This window comes from Triturus cristatus, chromosome 1_1 (assembly GCF_964204655.1).
Source record: "Triturus cristatus chromosome 1_1, aTriCri1.1, whole genome shotgun sequence".
NCBI lineage: Eukaryota > Metazoa > Chordata > Amphibia > Caudata > Salamandridae > Triturus > Triturus cristatus.
Genome location: NC_140579.1, coordinates 1,289,615,482 through 1,289,635,069, shown reverse-complemented (window position 1 = coordinate 1,289,635,069; position 19,588 = coordinate 1,289,615,482). Strand labels below are relative to the sequence as shown.

At 46.5% G+C, this 19,588-nt stretch overlaps 1 protein-coding gene across 5 annotated transcripts in view; it reads left to right on the top strand.

The window, feature by feature from the left end:
• FRS3 (fibroblast growth factor receptor substrate 3) overlaps window positions 1–19,588 on the top strand; it is a 284,142-nt gene that overhangs the window by 73,987 nt on the left and 190,567 nt on the right. For 2 of the 5 annotated variants that reach the window (XM_085652695.1, XM_085652675.1), the window contains exon 1: window positions 16,823–18,148. The exons of 2 other annotated variants lie outside the window; for them this stretch is intronic. The gene's annotated coding sequence lies outside the window, so the exon portion shown is untranslated. Of the gene's footprint in view, window positions 1–16,822; window positions 18,149–19,588 lie in introns of those variants that run through there. One more of the 5 variants, XM_085652716.1, reaches the window with a different exon arrangement.

The window sequence follows — 19,588 nt, the reverse complement described above, 5'->3', positions numbered from 1 at the left end:
TGCCCCGGCGCAGGCTCAACATCCTGTGATTCTGGGCAGAGCGCCTAATCTCCCCGTGCCTACCAAATATGTGTTCTTTTGTAACGTAACTGGTGCTCATGTAAAGCGCTCCAATACCGCCGGGTAGAGTTGGCACTATTAAAAGATGCAAAAAAATTAAAAAGAAATTTGACTGGTTATTGACCAGTGTGTTGACACTTAACAGTTTAAATACGCAACTGTTTAAGATGCAGCATGAGTGTAGCACTTCTCACTGCCACAGTTCTCCAGGAGCTAGACGAGCTCAAAGGGGGTGTATGAGGCCAGAGATGGCGATTGATCTCCCAGCGACTAACAAAACAAGCATTTACAATGCAATAGGTCTCGCATTTATTAAACTTGGAGCAATTGGCATAAAAAGGACAATATTTTTTACTTGTGCTTTTGTATTTGCAGTAGAGTATATATATTTGCATAGTGCTATTGGTATGGTATGAGCTTGCGACGCTGGAGAACAAGTTAATGGGCAATAAAAAGAGCGAGCCTAAAGGAGGGACAGTGTGACAAGTAGAGCGAAGAGACTGCTATGAAGTACTGGTGGAAGAGCCGCATAGAGAGACTGAATGGATAAGATGGAGGGACTAAAAGGCTGGGATGAAAAGAGGGACAGGCTGAGAAACCGAGAGACTCTGGTGAAAGGAGTGACGGAATGAAGAGGGGAGAGGTAGGCCATGAAGTAACGGAGGGTAGTGCCATTAGAAGACAGTTAAAGGCTGAGGTGAAAGGAGGAGTCCACTAATAAACTGAGAGCCTCTGGTAAAGAGGAGGTACAGTGTGACGATGTGAAAAAAGTGACAGTAAGAGCAGAGAGACAGCAATGAAGTAGTGGTAATGTTTTTACACATGTTTTGTTTGCAGTGTAGCTTTTTTTAGGTCGAGGACCGTCCGGTCTGCCGAAGGCAGAACCGGAAGTTGGAGATTTAATGTTTCTGAGAGTGGCTCCTTAGCCCGCCTCTCTTTTTGCCTCTCCTCCATTGGCTGGCTTCCTAAACGGAGGCCAGCCATTGGAGGAGAGAGCCGTCCCTCCAAATAGGCTCCGTCTTTTTCAGATACGGGGGCTTGTTCCTTGCTGTTCTTTCCACTTTTTAGCCACGCCCTTTCTCGAACAGCAGAAACACGCCTCCGAATCCGAAAAAGTTTCGAAGCTTCCATCCGCCATTTTTTTTTTTAGGACTGCCTTCAGTGAGATGACGTTATTGGCCAGCGCCGCCGGTATTGTTCTGTTTTCACTCCCCGTCGCTCTTTCGCTGCCCCCTGCCTTGCCTCTCCTTCTCCTTCCGTTACCCCTGTCTGCCTGTATTTCCATCCCTCTCCTGTTCAGCTCCTCTCTCGTTCAGTATTCTGTGTTCCCGGCCATCCTCTTCCGGTTTCCTCGCGGCCTCTGTTCCGGGCTCCTACTCTGGGTCAATATTTGCATTGGGTTCGTCCGGCTTGTGCTTTGTCTGCCGCGTTCAGTCTGCTGGGCGCAGCGTTAGGGACTCAGCTGGCGCTGCCGTTTCCACAATTTCTCAGTAACTATAACACGATTTTAGAACCGTTTTCTTAGAAAATTTGCTATTATTCCCTTTTTTTAAAATTCCCAATGATTTTCACTTTTTAATCTCGAAAACCTTTAATTAATTTATAATTTTTACCTTTTAACAGACCCAGCAGATGCGCATGAATTAAACACTCAGACACATCTCCATGAAATCCGTAGAACTACTGTGCGATGCTGAAACCCTGTGATCCCAATAAAAACAGTTTGACTAAAAAATTCCTTAAAACTTATGAAAAGCGAAACTTGAGAGATACATTTTGGAGATTTCGTGCAGTCTGTTGGGGCCGGCAGGGGCTTTGAGTGGTGGGGGTCGCTATGGCTGTCTGTGTTCTTCATTGAAATGCCCATAGAGAGTTTTGCCAAAAGGTTGGCGGCACCGAATGCCCCTCATTTCAGCATGAAAACAGAGGCTAATGTGTCCCGTGGAGACATCTCGAATCTCAGTATTTAGTACACCACTGAAGTCACAAATGATTCCTGCTGTACATGTCGATTCGCTCATATTGGAAAATACACTTCCATCACAAAGCCATATGAAGCGCAAGCTGTGCAATATAGATTTTTTCTGCCAACAGCATGACATGCCATGAGATGTCAGCTTCTAGTTGTTTAAATTGGGACTGCAGCCTTACAAAAAAGATGAACTGCTTCAAGGCCTATGCATTTTACTGTAGCTTTTGTATTGTGATGATACCGGCGACGTAGTCAGGAAGCTTCCTGCAGGCCCAATAATTGGCATTTGTTGTGCATGGTTTTAAGAATGTGGATTTTTTGTGTGGATAATGGTGGAAGAGCTTAAATTTTGTGCTCAAGGCTTGGAGGCTGCCCCGTTCATGTTGTAGCATACCTGTAACAGATACTTCCTATCTTTGGGCGGTTGTGTGAGAAGTTATCTTGAAGCTTCTTTTGGTTGGTTTGATGTGGGTTCATTATCTGACCTAAGTGGAAAGCACCACTCTGCTTACATCTCACTACCTCACAACATCCCTCTCCCTCACTACCTCACTCTTTCACTACCTCACTCTCTCTCTCACTACCTCACTCTCTATCTACCTCACTCTCTATCTACCTCACTCTCTATCTCACTACCTCACTCTCTATCTACCTCACTCTCTCTCACTACCTCACTCTCTCTATCTCACCACCTCACTCTCTCTCTGCTAATGCAATAGGTATCACATATGCAAAAAAAAAAAGCTAATGCCAATAGAAATGACAATGCCGTTTATTTAGGGATACAAAAATGATAAAAATATAATGAGCAATACCAATAGCTCTACCTATAATATTGCCGAGACCATTGCATTGTAAATGCTTGTTTAAAAAGGTGATCACGTAAGGATTTCAAAATTGAAAGGTGTGTTTACGAAGGGTTACCAACAGACTTTTAGCGACAAAATGTTTATAGTGGAAAGTGTGGAGCTTAAAGAAGGGATGTATATTTACAGGTTAAAGGACTACGATGCGGACGCGGTGTCGGGGGGCCTTTTACAAGGAAGAGTTACAAAGGATACCCGACGACCCGCACAGAGTGTATAGGGTTGAAAAGATTCTGAAAAGGAAAGGTAGAGGTGCTAATAGTCAGGCATATGTCAAATGGTGGGGATGGCCGGAGAAATTTAACAGTTGGGTGTTGGCCAGCTCCCTGAAGGGTGTGTGAGCTGAGGACCGTCTAAAAGCTGCTGTTAAGATGGAGACAACACCCTTTTATATCACCCTGCCGTCCAACGCTTCTAAAGACATGTTCCCCGACAACCAGTTTCTAATTATACCGTGAAATTGGCTAAGCCGGTGGACCAGAAAGGGGATTGGGAGGTAGCCCTAACCGAGATCCAATACTCTAGAACCTGGAATTCATTTACACAGAGCGAGGCCAAGTTTTACTTAAAGTGTGAGCAGGACCCTGTGAGCATGCACGAGAGCATCCCATACGGCTACTACCCAAGCGTTTTAAGTGTTGTCGACGCCATCAACAAAGCCATAGGCAGCATCGAAATATATACGAATACTCATCTGTCGCTAGTTCACGTCAGAAGTAAGGTGTTTCTTAAAGCCACAAATCGCACCACGACGTTTAACTGCTCAGGTAAATTAAGAAGAGTTTTAGGAACAGTACAGAATGCGAAAAGTCCGATCGAACCGGATCACACATGGCCTGATATTAACGGGGGGTTCTACACGCTCTAGGTGTATAGCGATATTGTGAAGGCCCAGAGGATTGGCGATAGTTACTCGCCGTTGTTAAGATGGGTCCATGTACAGGGCGAAAATAATACGATGGTCAATATTAAATTCAACAAACCCGACTACGTCGCAGTCTCTTAAAAACCATTTTGACACTATTTCAATTATGATCTTCGATGATCAGTCCGACCATGTGTCCTTTAAATACGGGCAAGTTATTGTTAAGCTTCATTTAAGACCGAGACGCGACAGAGGCTATTAAGCAGGCATCATGGTGGTTGTGAAAACACACGGGGACCCTTCTATGTACAGGGACTATTACCGAAACCAGGCCAGATATGGAGGCCCGCCGTACTTTCAAGGGTCACCTGTTATGTAGGGGGTTTCTTCCGCAGTCTGTTTAGAAGAGGTATGCCCTTCTTGAGAAAAGGCTATGAAATTGTAAAACCGCATGTTAAAGCGGCGGCTACGAACATTGCCCAGGACGTGGTAGGGTCTGTTACTTCGGCGGTTGCTGAACGCATGAACAAACAGCCGCAAGAAGGCGTGGACTTGGTGTACAGACCGCGCACGCTTGTTAAAAGGAAGCGCCGCGCTTCGAGACGCAGAGGACCACCTGCCTCCTATAAAAAAAGGAGGAGTTCTTCAAAACGCGCTTAGAAAAGAAAAACCCCAAGACGGAAGAGAAGTTCGAAGAAGAAGAGAGCCGCCTCTAAAGTAAATATTTTTTAAAGTGGTGCAAAATAAAGCATGGGCTTCGTACATTGTGCATCGGGCGAGTGCGCCAAATCCGAGTTAGACTTGTTTACTCTAAAGCCCACGCAGACAAGCATCGAAAACCGTTTCTTCATGGAGGTATTGCCTTTTAGCCGCTTTGACGCCTCTGGCTCCTATAGAGTTTTATGTATCAGGGTCCACGGATATGTATTTGGATCTTGACAACACGCTACTCCATCTTGTGTGTAAAATCGTAAAAGCAGATGGATCCAATATAGCAACAGATGCTAAAGTGGCGACGATCGCTTACCCCCTAGCAACCTTGTTTAATCAGGTGGACATCACCCTGGGTGATCGGCTCATCACACAGATGCCTACCTCGAGAGTATTCTAAATTACAGTAGCGACGCCCTCGACACGCAGCTTTCAGCGGGACTCTTCTACAAGGACGCAGCCGGACACTTTGAATCCAAGGAGCTGGATGGTGACAATCGGGGTTTTGTGGCTTTGCGGGGGACAGTCGCCAGTTTGACCTCCTGGGACGCATACATTCAGACCTCTTCTTCCAAGATAAGCTGCTCATCAACGGAATTGATCTTAAGATCAAGCTCACGCGCAACAAGGACGCATTCTGCCTCATCAGCGGGGATGCGGAACAGTACAAGCTGGACATACTGTCAGCGACGCTTTGCAAATATCAAACGCCAAGTACGCTGTGGAAAGAGTAGCTCTGAAGGTATTCCGCATCCCTGCGGGTACCCGGTTAACTCCGCAACAGAATTTATTTATGGGACAACTACCCAAGCTTATCATCGGGTTTGTGGACTATACAGCTTTTAGCGGCGTCTATGGCTCAAATCCCTTCAATTTTAAGAACTACAACATCAACTACGCAAGGCTGGTCCACGAGGGCATCGTGATTCCTGCAAAACCCTACACACCCAGTGTTAGAACCTCCAACTACATCAGGGAATACCAGTGGCTGGTTTCGATCACCGGGAAGCATCTGCGGGACTGTGGGGTAGCCGTGACAAAAGAAGGTATGGGGCCGGATACACGCTGTTCGCATTCGACCTGACTCCTGACATGGAAGATGGTGATCACTACAACCTGGTCAAAAACGGCAATCTAAAAGCTGAAATACGATTTAATGATCCGCTAACTGCGAATGTGAACATGGTTGTATTCTCTGTATTTGACGGCATCATTCAGATCAACCACGCCAGACAGATTTTATTTGACTATCTTTAAAAGTTTGTGAAATGGACACTGTACAGATACGGGACTTCTTAAGCAGACATAAATACGTTAAATACTTTTGAAGTGTTTTCCCTAGCGATGGGCTACCAACCGAAATAGGGTCGGAAAGACCAAACACCCTAGTCTTTAACACAGATCCTCATTACAAGGGTGGAACCCACTGGGCTGAAGTGTTTATAGATAGTGACAAGGTTACGGTGTTGGACAGTACAGCAGAGTTCCCCGAACACAGTATCTATACACAGCCCATATTCAAGTTTGTGAAAAAAGCCGTATTTATTTTATCAGTAAAATGTCGGAGGGTGTGGCGTTTAGAAATGTATTAAATCTATATTCGAGTGACCTTGTTAACAATGACAGTATAGTTGTGAAATATGTAAAAGAAAACACAAGGACATCGGTCAGACCTGCGAAAACAGAATATAACGTTTGTCAAAATTGTAAGGGCCTGTAACGTGTATGTTTAATGATGAACGTTTAAAATAAAGTCCTTTTTAAAACACAAATTGAGAATCAGTATTTCTATGCTGCCCCATACCCCATAATTATTATTTTTTTTTTTAATAGAGGAATGAGACGGGTTGAAAAGTTATAAAACAAACAGTTATGTAGGTTGCGCATTACAATGACATCTATTACTAAAGAAATATATGAAGAAAAATCAGACACGATTACACACGTAATAGGCACATTTTATTCAAAAAGTCTGTAGAAACATGAAGGATGAATCCATGTATGGGCTTTGGACAATGGCCTTTTTCTCTGTACAGCCGGCGCAAGTGGGGTGCTCCAAGAGGGGGATAGTAGAGGGGTGTCGGAGGCGGCCGGCGATGGAGGGAGGGGTGTCTTTAAACTTTCCAGCATACGGCGGTGATCGTTATTACCTACGAGTGTGGAAGGGATGTTGAGTTCAGCGGCTGCTCATAGAAACGATCCCAACCTCTAGAAGCATTTTGATGCATTAGGGGCTTGGGGTGTGTGAGACCTTTGACTAGGTCGTACATGTGTGAACCAACAACCGGCTGCCCCTTTTAGAGAAATTCACTTTGCTCATTCCACGCTGTTAGGTCTTTAGAAGCGGCGAGTTTACTCATCAACATTTGCGCTGCCCCCCTTTGCCTCTGACTTATATTTTTTAGGAGATCATCAACAAAGATATCCGAGGTCGGGGACGGGGTCGGCTGCGGCTGTTGGGGGTGCGTAGCAGGCGCAGGCATTGCTGGCTGTTCAGAGTCCGCGGCATATAAAGTTAGCTTATTTTTTTCAGTATCACACGGCTTGTAGTAGCTTAGAAAATGTTTAAGGGTGCTGGTGTAAAGGGTGGCTTTGTCGTACGGGTTTAGATCCGTCCGGTTCAAAATGTCTTTTATTTCAACATCCATTCGTAGAGTCTCATTTCGACGTATATCCCAGGCATTGTCCGCAGAAGAGCCCCGTTTCTCCAACTGTTGTCTAGGAACCAAATACATCTTTGAGGCATGCTCCATCACCGTCCTGAGAGGAGGCTTGTAATTATGGGTATAGCTATGCCCAGCAATGAGCCTATAAAACCCCAGACTGTTTCACCAGTTACTTCTTGGTGATGAGTGAGGCCCTTTTATTACTGAGCTTCTTGATAAGATGGCGCTTCTTCTTCAACACTTGCAACTGGCTCTTTGATATAGGGACGTTGCCTTTTAGGGTGTTTAGATCTATTTCTGAAATGGCAGCCACTAAATCATCAGAAGCAGCGCAGAGGAGGGCCTTTCTGTGCTGGGGACTGGCTGTTACCAACATTTTCAGGAGGGCCAAATTGCGGCGTAGGCGGTCAGACATGGTCAACACCTGGGTTATAAGGGCCGGGGCTACAAATGTCTCTAAAGAACTTCATCGCTGCTTTTAATAGGCTCAGCACTTAGTCTTTGGGGTGTAAGCGACTGGGAGATCAGGGGGAAAAATATCAGCCCTCATCTGTAGTCTTCTAGAGTGTTATTTTTAAAGTCGACCAGCAGGTAGCCGTGGGGTTTTGATGTAGCGTTGTTAAAGGCCTCCATGAAGTAGTGTGTGTTTCCCGGGTACATCTGCTTAGCTATGACGGATATTTGCTGTTTGTCACGGGGATTTTTAAATAAAACAAGGTATGAGGTGTTGAGTGCTATAGAGCGACTATTCTTACCCTTGTAAAACAAGTTCTGCACAATGTAGCATATGCTTAGATTGCGATGGTGTGAATATTAAGTAAAAGCTCGCTCTACCTCAGGATGGTCACCACCTTCATGCATAAGTTCATCGATAATTACCATGTTTACAAGGGTCGGGGGTAGCAGCTCTTCATCGTTGAGATTATCGGGTATACCTTCTATAAATCTGATATGAGGGAAGCTGCAGGACAGGTCTGTATAAAGATCTTGCCAGCACGAATAAAGCCACACGATATTATTAAGTGTTTTGGATAAAGCACCTGCTGCATTTTCTAAGAGCTTTTTTATAAAGTAGCTTTTAATCAAATCAAGGAACATTTATTTAGCGCACACATCACCCAAAGGTCTCATGGCGCTGGCGGACGGCTCCCATGTTATCAGCATAAAAAGAGACCGAGCTAATGGTCAGACAACCATTTCCACCAGAATTTAAAAACATGGCTATGATCAGAAATACGTAGATGTAGAGGCAGTTTGTTCCACAGAGTGGGAGCAAGAAAAGAAAAAGCCCGACCCCCATTTCTGACGTGTGTACTCTTGAGTGGAGTGAGAAGAGATTTGTTACAGGATCTTAAGGGCCTGCTTGGCTGGTACCAACTGAGTTTTTGTTTCCAGTAGCCTGGACCCCTACCGTACATGTTTTTATGTGTTAGGCATAAGATCTTAAAACATATTCTCTTCTTCAGAGGTAGCCAGTGAAGATGTGTAAGGCTAGGCGTTGAGGGGGTACTAGATGGGATGTTCAGCACCAGCCTGGCTGCAGTGTTCTGCAAGACCTGAAGTCTAGAAAGGAGATCTGCATTTATTTCTGACAGCAGAGCATTGCCTTAGTCCATACAGCTGACAATCCGTCCCTGTACAAGTGGTTTCCTGGCTTCTAGCGGGATCCACTTAAACACTTTACGCAGATTGCGCATGGTGCCGAAACAGATGCCAATTATATGGTTAACCTGTTTTTTCATTGATAATTATCAATTTTGGATTCCCAAATTCCTCACTGTCTGCTTGGGGGCCACCAATCATCTGACCAATGCTCATGGGCTTTACCAAAGAGTACAATCTCGGTTTTACTTCCGTTCCTTTCAATTGTAGGTGGTTGGTATTCATCCATTTATCTATATGAAGCATACAATTCTTGAAGCGAGACTTTGTCTCCATAGGGTCAGGATCAAGGGTGATAAGAATCTGAGTGTCTGAGTGTTTTACCGCAGTTTGAGGGCCCTGCTAACACGCAGGAGAACGGATGCTGTAATCTGGTGTCCATTGTGCTGTTGGTGTCCTCTCTAATGTGCCTAATAACCATACGGCAGTGTTTTATAGTCCGTAATCAGGACCCTTTTGTCAAAAACAACGCATAAGGTTTTATGTAGGGGCTTGGTTGTAATTTCCCACTTCTTTTTGGATCGGACTATGCAGGGCTGGTTAACAACTATGGTTCTATCATTTTCACGATCGGCCGATGCAGAGTATTCTTGCACCAGATCCTTCAGACTGTCAAAATAATTTTTTAGGGTGTTGCTGACGTTTAATGTTATACCTTTGACCTTCATGCACACTTTATTGGTGTTTGTTTTGTACGAGTAAGTCTTGGGCCCGGCTGAGGTATATTCTATTATGTGCTCATCTTTATCGAGTTCGCTGGTTAAATTACCTAGATAATCCCCAAGAGGTGGATCTTCATCCCCCGGTTTACAAAAAAAAATCAGTGTCAGGATCATGATACAGGCAGCGATCCTGGAGTTTATCCATAACCCCTTAAAGCTCTAGACGGGCGTGTGCAGTCGTGAAGCATGCTATGAAGATGTTTATGTTGTTACACGTTGTGGGGTACTCCTTTGTGTATTTCCAGCACACAGCAGCGGTCTTGTCATCGATAAACTCGCAGCTGGACACCTCGTAACCAGGGGCAAAAAGGTACTTTAACAGTTCGTCAGGATCTGTTATGAAGGTCGTATTTGACCTGTTTGTACGCTGTGCGAATTTTCCCCATAAGGAGTTGAGGCAGAGTCTGGCTAACTGGCGGCGGGCAGGGTTGACCTCTATCAAATGGGGCTGTAAACGTATACCCTCGTGCATGTGGTAATCGTCAATGTATTTCTGCTTTGCATCTTGACTAGTACACCAATCGGGATATCCCGAGGCCTCCTGTTTGTCTCTGAGGAACAAATTAATGTAGCATGAAAAGAGACGTGTCGTGGTCCTCCTTAAAATGCCACACCTCGTGTACTCTCCCTAGTCTGTAGCCTTTCTCTAAGGCAGCTTGGACCTCGATGCTGCACCAGGTCCCTGTGATCATCCTTTGTTCTTCGGTGTGACTACAACCACCGACCTCTTTAAACACGGTGCATGTTCGACAGAGGGGGAACATCAGCTTACCATCGACTCTGTATGGTAACACTGGACAGTAAGGATAGATTTCACATTTGACTAGCCCAAAGTATTCGGAATGGGGCTTAAAGTCTTTATATGTGATGGTAGGGTGTCCTAAGGGGTATACCTTCATTTTGTTCACAAACTGGTACAGACTGGTGAAATCAGAATAGTGTATTTTCTCACCTTCACCAACGTCCCTGTACAGTTGTATGGCATTTGTACGCCCCCCGAATAAGGCATTGCAGAGTTCCAGAGGTTGTGGTAAGTCACAACTCTGAAGGAAAGAGCGAAGCTCTGTGTCGGCTGTTAGCATATCTAACCACTCGTGCTCCCATAGGATCTGCATAGCAAAGCCACATTCTTCAATATACTGGGCCCTCATCAGAGTACGTCTGTGTAAGTGTTCAAATTTGGCATCTATCAGTCTGTTAAACTCGTGGGGTTTGTAACACTGAGGACAGCCGTGGTAAAAACAGCCGTTGTATTCAAAGGCCGTCGGCACTCCCTTAATTACAGCGTACCCATCCAGGTAATAGGGACCCAGGCGGTATTTACCACCCTGTAAGGCGTGCTGAATATGTATGTCTTCCTTCTCCGAGACGTACATGAGCCATTGGATAGACTGGGTTGAATAACGTTTCTGTTTACCGTTATAGAGGTCCGGCGGCACTAGAGCGATACTTTATGGTCTTAAAAACATGTGTTTGTAGATGGACATACACATGCAGGCCAAGGAGATGTTTTGAAAAGGGTCTATGTATTCAACCGACTTTGTCATTTGAGGCGTCTTGGGTTTCAAGATCATAACTTTCTTAGTCCTAGACACCACAACATCTCTGAAGAGGTTGCAGGCCTGTCACAGGTTCATTACATCGGCCTGGCAATAGGCTTTCAACTCGGTATGAAAATTAAAGTGTGGAAAATAACCTTTACACCCGGGGAAACCAAAGGCTTTTGGCAGCTTGCTCAATTTCATGGGTAGGAAATTCAGGGTGTCTATGAACCTTATTTGTAACTGGCCAGCCATTAACAACATCAGCTTGGAACCTTGAGTGATGAGTTCTACTTGCACCTTTTCACAAATCATATTCTGTAAAATAAAGAGTCGTATGCTTTTGAGTTATGGGCCAGCTTGGTATACCCTTTGAATTTGGATTGAATTAATGTATTAAGGAAATCACCAACGCATGTTCGCCCCTCAAACTCCCAGCAGTCATCGGAAGTTAGATGGGTGTAAATATAGTTAGGTTGGTGTACCCCCGTCTCTTGTGTGCACTCTATATCAAAAACTATGTAATCTTCGGTTTTGGTCTGGGGGTCTGCCTTTTAACCATGTAACAGCGGTGTACAATTCCTGCCCTACATGGAATTTGACACCTTGGACATTTCATGCCTTTGCATTTGTGATCTGTCACCACATACCGGCCGCACTCTTGACAATCCATTTTAGGGCCGCATTTAACAGCTTTGCGGTGTATGCGCAAGCATTCTTGCGAGCGACAAAACATCTTACAGTTACGGCACAGCACCTTCAGGGCGACTTCTACGATGCACCCGTCCCTCTGGCACATCTTACATTGTATTTCACACTGATGATGCGCCTTAGTGTTGTATATATGGTCACAATGTGTGCACACGGACTTGACTCCCAGAAAACTTTTAAGGTTCAAGATACCGTAAAAGTGATTTTCATGGTGAAGGACATATACGGTCTTGTTTTTCACACGTTCCCCGGTTGTAAAGTAGTTCCAAGAACCGTTGTGATAAAGAACTTTCCCCGTAATGGCGAAATAGTTTTCAAAAAGACCTATGTCGTCAAAGCAGACCATGCGGTCTGGAGGTATTTCAAGATGCTCATGGGCTTCAGCAGCTCTAGACAGGATGACCGCGTCGGTGGTGTTGCGCCCTATCAGCAACCCCACGATGCTGGCCGCCAGACAGGTGTTGACTGCTCCGTTGTTAAAGTTGAGCAACCAACGTTGTTTCTTACCAATTATCTTGCTGTATAGGACGCTCTTTAAAGGCCTGGAAACACCCCCCTCACGACCCCGTACAATGAGGGCTATGACTCTGAAAGTGCCATAAGCGACTATTTCAGCCTTCCTCTGTAATAGCCTCGAGAGGTTTTCTAAAAATTCCACGGCATCAAACGCATCAAGGGACCTTTGTTTGGTGAACAAAGGACTGTCAAATCCCTGCCCCTGGAAGTGTAGCTGGAAAAAATCATTAGGACCCACACCGTGCATCAACCTTTCTATGAGTGTGTGCACCACCTGCTGTACGTGCGTGGAGGACATTATCTGGTGTAGGTTAATAAACCTAAACTCCTCGTAGTGTTCTGTAGCGTTAAATCTCTCTACAGTGCGACTGTAACTTCTAACGCTCTCTAAGAACACTGCCTCTGAATCCTCATCATGAGGAATCTGACTTGTGGTGGAGTTTGCTGCTGTATCATTTTGGGGATTCTGGTTTAGTCTGGGCTCTGGGGGCCTTTTAAGCCGCAGTGTAGTGCATATTCTGGCTTACTTTAGTTTACTTATTAAAAGCCTGCGCTGCTTAGCGCTATTATCCCACTTTTGTGTTTTACGGGACCATACTTTTCTAGGTAGCCTACCCCCTCCTATCTGAATAGTATGGTTTGTGCCTGTGGGTGATGTGCTCATAGAGGCCTCTGCTACAGACCCAGCCCTCTGACCTTTTGTGTCTTCCTGGTATTGGCGTGTTGGTGCTCTACCCCTCGATCTCTTCAATTGCACCCCCCTCGGCCTGTCCTCTCCTGAACTTGTTTAATGCCTGGTGCATTGTACTGGTGTATGTGATTCAGGCGGTGCTTGTGAAACTGTATGACAGTGCTTGAGGGGTTCCATGTACTTTTTACGCTTGAGCATGCGTAAGAAGCGCAGGGTCTTTGTCAGTACCGTGTGGACCTTACTGCTATATTTAGATTTGCGCTTACTTTTATTAATACCAGGGGCTTGTTGGTTCTTTAGGGGCCTATGTAGGCATAGTCACGCAGGGATACTCCATATGTCGGCCGCTGTTGCTTGACACGTTTGGAGGATCACCCTTGTATACTGGTCAACCATTTGTAGTATCTTTCGCTGCGCCTCCAACCCCGACCTGTCGTCGCTACCGCACACCCCTAGTTTTAAGGTGGCGGTGTTCGCTTGGCGTTTTAGCCTTCTGACCGCCAGCTGTATGTCTTTCACATGGGCCCCTAGTACCTCTTTTGGGTTTCCAGAATCATATTGCGGTGGATTAGGGATGAATTCATTGCTTGGTTGTACAAATGTCTGTAACACCCCTGGACCCTCTCTCGCCCCATCCGCCGCAACACCATTCTGTAACTGAGGGACCGTCGGGATCATAGAAACAGGATCCCAGTACGAACACCCAGGGGCGGCCATGGAAGGGTCCTCACTAAATACATCCTCCAAACCCTGATTTGACCAGTCGTCCCAACCCGTACTATTATCGCCGTATATTGCTGGTGGTGATGTGGTGTTTACACTGGACGCGGGCTGGTTGGGTCCTATGCTCCCTGAGGGGTGATAGGTGACATAAGGGTTGGGGAGTGTAAATGGCCGTCAAAATAATCGAGGGCCCTATCGGCTAAGGAATTGTCGTGGTTGTGGATGTGTGAATGTCTAACATCCGATTACAAATCCCCATTGTATGTGTTAGAAGGACTCTTGTGCGCTGCTTCTGAGGGTCTATCAAGTTTGTCTGTCAGCCCTGTGAAAGCCTTGAGACACCAACTACTGCCATTATAAGGGGGATCCTGAGGGTTGAGCATTTTCAGACTCTGAGTTCCTAAGCCCATCAGGCATGATTATAGAAGGTTTTGGGGGTTGGTCTAGGTTGAGCCCCTCTACATATGCAGTTAGTTTATTTGAAACTATAGAGGGTTTCAGGGTATGGGTAGGGGCCTGCGGTGTAAGGGGCTTGATTAAGGGATCTGCTACTGTTTCCACTTGTAACGACTGTACCCCCTGCTTCTTCTTAAGATATTTTCTTGAGAGGCGATTCACTTTAGGGGGTTGGGGCTGTACCAGATCTTCTGCAACTGCCTTTCACAGCCGCTGGCCCGTTAGAGATCAGGGATGTAGAGGGCTCATTTACAGATGTGTCAATATTTTTTAATGAAAGATCTAGAGGCATAGTTTGGGGTTCAAGGACCATAGGTTTCTTCTTGAGGTCTGAAGGCTCTGTTTGGGACTATGGGACCACAGGCATCTTCTTGAGGTTTAAAGGACCGTGTTGGGGTTCCTGATCCCTCTGCTTCTTGTTAAGGGTGGATTTGTTTGACAGGGGACTCCCTTTTGCGACATGGAGAGAGTTCAGATACGCAGCATCGCTTTTACACCGAACAGGCGTTACGTTGTAGGGGCTTATAAACACGTCTCCGCGGTTGGCCCCCCTCCCTGTGTAGAATAGACAATCCTGTAGGAGTGTTCAACATGCTGGAGGAGGGCTTGATCTGGTATTTCACAGCAGTGCCGGTTCTCTGTTGTATGTGCGTGTAGTATGTGCAGAGCTTGTCCTGGTGTACACGCCTACTCACACATTTTGCTGCAGGCTCTGCATTTTGAACTGCCTTTGTTATGTCCCTTAATGGTTACGCAGACCTCTTGACCTTACACGTATTTTCACCGGTGTTCTTGTGAACGGCTTCTAGAATGTAAGATAAAAAATATATATATATTAGAAAAAATAAAGAACATGTGTAAGATGCTTACACTACCCACAGACACTCCGCCACAATAATTTCTACACGACCCTTTATACAACCCCTACTACACGACGGTGTCCCCCCTTCTACTTGCGAAAATAAGAGGTTTTTTTTCGCACCCTTTTGTAAAAACACACCTGTTAGAGGACTTTTCCCAGCTCCTTTCTTTGTCACCGGTCCCTTTCCGGATGTTGAAGCTTTCCTCTTTAGCGGTCTTTCTTTTGTTGGTTGTGCAGCCTCTTGCAAAGCTGCGTCGGCCATGCATGACTCTGAGGACCCTGCAAAGAAAAAAAAATAATCACATTTGCGGTATAAACAAGGCTTTAGTAGTCCCTTCTGAGGAGCCCTCCTACAGTACGCCCATGTGGTTTTTGGTCTAACAAAGTCTAAGTCTTAGACAGTTTAAAGAACCCTGGCATTTTTTGATTTACCTGAAAGAACCACGTTATCCTGCGCACTCTGCGACGTGTCTTGAGCCCCCAGGTACAGCACTATATCGTCAGGATCTAGTTGTAGAGCGGCATCATAATCTATAAAAGCATACATACATGAGAATACCATTAAAAAAGCAGAGCTTCTGAGACAGCAGTGTACAAAAACTACTCACCCTTTAATAATTCAGTGCTTTATATCGGGATTTGTAGAAAGACACCTGGAGCCAGGAGGTATTCTTCAGCCATCTTTATTCAGTCTCCAGTTCAGGTTACATCTGTCTCTACTCCAGCCAGCCTAGTGTGGTACCAGCCCCACCAGGAGCAGCCTCCCTAGCTGCTCAGCCCATCTTCAACTGCCAACACACATCCACTCAGACACCCAGGCATTCCATGCATCACAGGCACACCAACATTCTATGACCATCTCACGCTCTGGCTGAGCAGCTAGTGGCAGCAGGGCTGGACTACATGTTATTCAATTAAGTAGGATATAACACTTTGCGTCGCACTTACATTATATACACACTCTGGGCTGCATTTAAAAGGGCTGCCTGGGGCGAGCAAAAGCATGTATTTTAATAGCGATGCCTGGGGGGAGAGCATTAGCATACATTTAACAAGCATGAGAAAAACCCCTGCTCAACAACCTGTGCTTCTGGGCAAATCCCTTAATCTTCCACTGTCTACCTGAAATAAGTGTGCCAGTGTGTAACTTAACAGTGGCTCCAAAAAGCGCTCCAAGACCGTCAGGTCGAGTTTGCGCTATATAACATGACCCCTTTGAAAACGAAAAGAAAAGCCACAGGGACGCTGCTATATGGTCCCGGTGGCTGTAAATAAATATATATATATTATATTTTTTACTTATTTATTACCCACACACATGGGGCGAGTTTGTGCTAAATAAATGTGCCCCACATATGTAAAAAAAAAAAAAATCTTAAAAGCCGCAGGGACGCTGCTAAAACGGTCCCTGCAGCTGAAAATACATTTTTTTTTTTTTTTATTGTAACGAATGCCCCCTTGGGGCACGGCCGTCGTGTAGGAATCCCCAGCCGGAAACTACCTCGCCGCGTTTGCGAGGGCCGGCCCCGCCCTCAGAGATGTCAGGGGTGTGCCCGGTGACATCACGGAAGGGGCGGGTCCTTCCACAGCAGCCACGAAGAGGAAGCTCCCTGCACCGCTACCGCTGCCATCGGGATCCCGTGGGATCCATGGAAATGCCGCCATTCGCCCCTTGTGTCACAGCAGCCACAGAGGAGTCCCCAGCCTGGAGCTTCCTCGGCGTAGCTGATGAGGTAGGACCCGCCCCTTCAATGACGTCAGGGGAGTCCCGGTGACATCACTGAAGGGGCGGGTCCTACCGCATCAGCCACGACGAGGAAGCTCCAGGCTGCCATGAAGCCACCTCAGCCATCGGGACCCACGTGTGGCCCAATGAAACGCCGGCTGCCACTCCAGCCCCCAGAGCAGCGCCATCGGTAAGCGGTCTCCGGGGGCTTCTATTTTAAAAAACGGGGCCTCGCGCCCCACACCGCTCCAAGGCCTCCGGAGCCCCCCAGAGTCCCGGACTTGGAAAGCCGTCTCTGGGGGTGGGGCTCTTTATTTTTTTTATAGAATAACGGAGCATCGAGCCCCCACTCAAAGGACGATGCAACCCTCGGCCCACACCCCGGAGCACCGCAAGGACCGCTGCATGCTCCGGGGGGGGGGGGGGGGGACTGGAGGATTTATTTTAAAAATACGCTGGGGCCTGCGCGCCCACCACAGCGGACCCTACAGTCCTCGGCCCACACCCCGGAGCACCTCCATGTCTGTGTGCTCCGGGAGATTTATTTAAAAAAAAATACGCGGGTCTCGGCCGCCCAGCACACAGCGGACCATGCCGCACTCTACATTACAACCCGGAGCACCGCAACGCCGCAGAGTGCTCCGGGGGCTTCAATTTAAAAAAAAAAACGAGGCATCGTGCCCCACGCCTGCCTTAGGCCTCCGGAGCCCCCACCATTGCCACACAAGCCCCGCAGAGCTCCGCATGGAGCACAGCGTCTCTGAGGTGCTTCTATTTTAAAAACATTCCGGGCGCAATCCTCAGAGCACAGTTAGTGGACAGCGTGCTCTGGGGCCTTTATAAATACATGGGGCCTTTTATTTTATAAAAAATAGAGCCCTCGAGCCCATACCGTACCTCGCCCCAGAGCACTCCCGGGTCGCCGAGGGCTCTGGGGTTGGTCCTACACACCGGACCTTGCCTTACCCTATCCCACGGCCTGTCGGGGTCACAACGGCCTCTAAGGCCTGTATTATTTTAAATCTCAGGGCCTCCGACCCCCACCCTGGATCATGGAACTGGCCTCAGCACCCTGACCCCAGAGCACCGGCCATTCCTCAATGTGCTCTGGGGTTGTAAACAACTTCAGGGCTTGGGACCCTACAATGGCCCGTGGCCCCAATCGGGCCCGAGCCCCACCCGGCCCTCAGGGGGATCTGGGGTTACAGGGTTAACTCAGGGGCCCCTCTGCCTCCAACCCCACGCCGGACCATGCCATACAGCGCCGCAATCCCACAATGCCATGGACATCGACTCCCGACGTCATGCCTGCGCCATAATGAAACCCCAGCATCCCTGCGCTTCTCATGGCATAGAACCACCCACAACAGGACACCCCACAAAGGACACATCAGGCTGGTGAGTACAAAACTATATTATTTAATTATTTTGATCTGTATACAATGTATGTTATGTAGTGTACTCTGACCCCATAGACCCATACCGTATTGTTATAGGTATGTAGGAACTGTAAAAGCCTTGCGTTACAGGATTGTCGCACCTCTAATACTCTTAGCATATTCACCCTAAATACAGTTTTGTTAAAACACCTTTAACAGGTCCCCAACACCCCAAAAACAGTATCCTTCGACATCATAGATAGTCATGCCTTGTATAAAATGGCCATTAAAAACTTCACTCCGCAGCCATGTACAACCCCTAGAACATCCACCTTTATTCTCATTACATACAGTTCCCACTTGCGCTTTGCGCCTTTTAAAAAAACTTAAAATGACAACCCCGTTTCACCTCCAACCTTATTCACATTAGACACCAACCCACAACCCCACATCATATATTATTTAAAACATTCTAAACACAGTCCTACATAGCGCTAGGTACCCTTTTAAAATGCAACCTTCTTCACCTTAAATGCATTGCCCCAATATTTTAAATAAAACCTTAAACATGCAACATTGTGCCAGCCCCCCTATTTTAATTGCATCCAATATTGTGTAGCAGGCGTCGTCAATCTGTGATAAGTTGCTCTGATCCATTATTCCCTTTAAATTCTTGCGTTGATCCTGTGCAGCAAAACAATCCACGTATGCCTGCTAATTAGGTCACCGCGCTTTATGGAGGTGGGGTTTAGAACCAGGTAGTGGGGTCCCTGGGTGGGAACATTTTCTGACCAATGTACAGCTTATGCTAGATGCCCCCTTTAACACCTGTTAATTAAACCTACTACCTGTCCTGGGAATGGCTGGGTAATCACCTGTGCCTAGGAATCATTCTCCTGGGTAGATTAGAGCCCTCTGAAGTTTAGGGACATGCCGGATGACCAGGGTACATTTTCTAATCAGGGCCTTGTTTATTAGATACACCCTTAGCATTTTGACATCTGTTAATTAAACCTATTGTCTGCTGAGGGGAGGGCTGTGTAATCAGCTGTGTTTGGGACTCATTCTCCTGGGAAGGCTGGGACTGGTTGATTAGTTTTTTTCCCTCTTCTCAGTTTTGCTCACAACCTTTGTCATTTTAGCACTTTGAAACCTACCTGTCAGAGCCCTTACCAGGGAAATTGTCCTATTGTTCTTGTGTGTTTTTACATTGTGACTTGTGAGCCTGACCCCTTGAGTCTCGTGGGAAGCTTGGGACTGGCTGATTAGTTTTTCCTCTTATCAGCTTTGCTCTGCACACATTCAAACATGCCCAGACATCTCCCTCTTACATGAAGGCCATTCTTTGCGCACACATTTCTCTTTACATAACCTAAATGCCCTCGCAAACAGACTGTGTTTGTTCCCAGCCTGACCGGAGTTGTTTTAGCTACAGGAGTAGCCCTTCAACACCTACCAG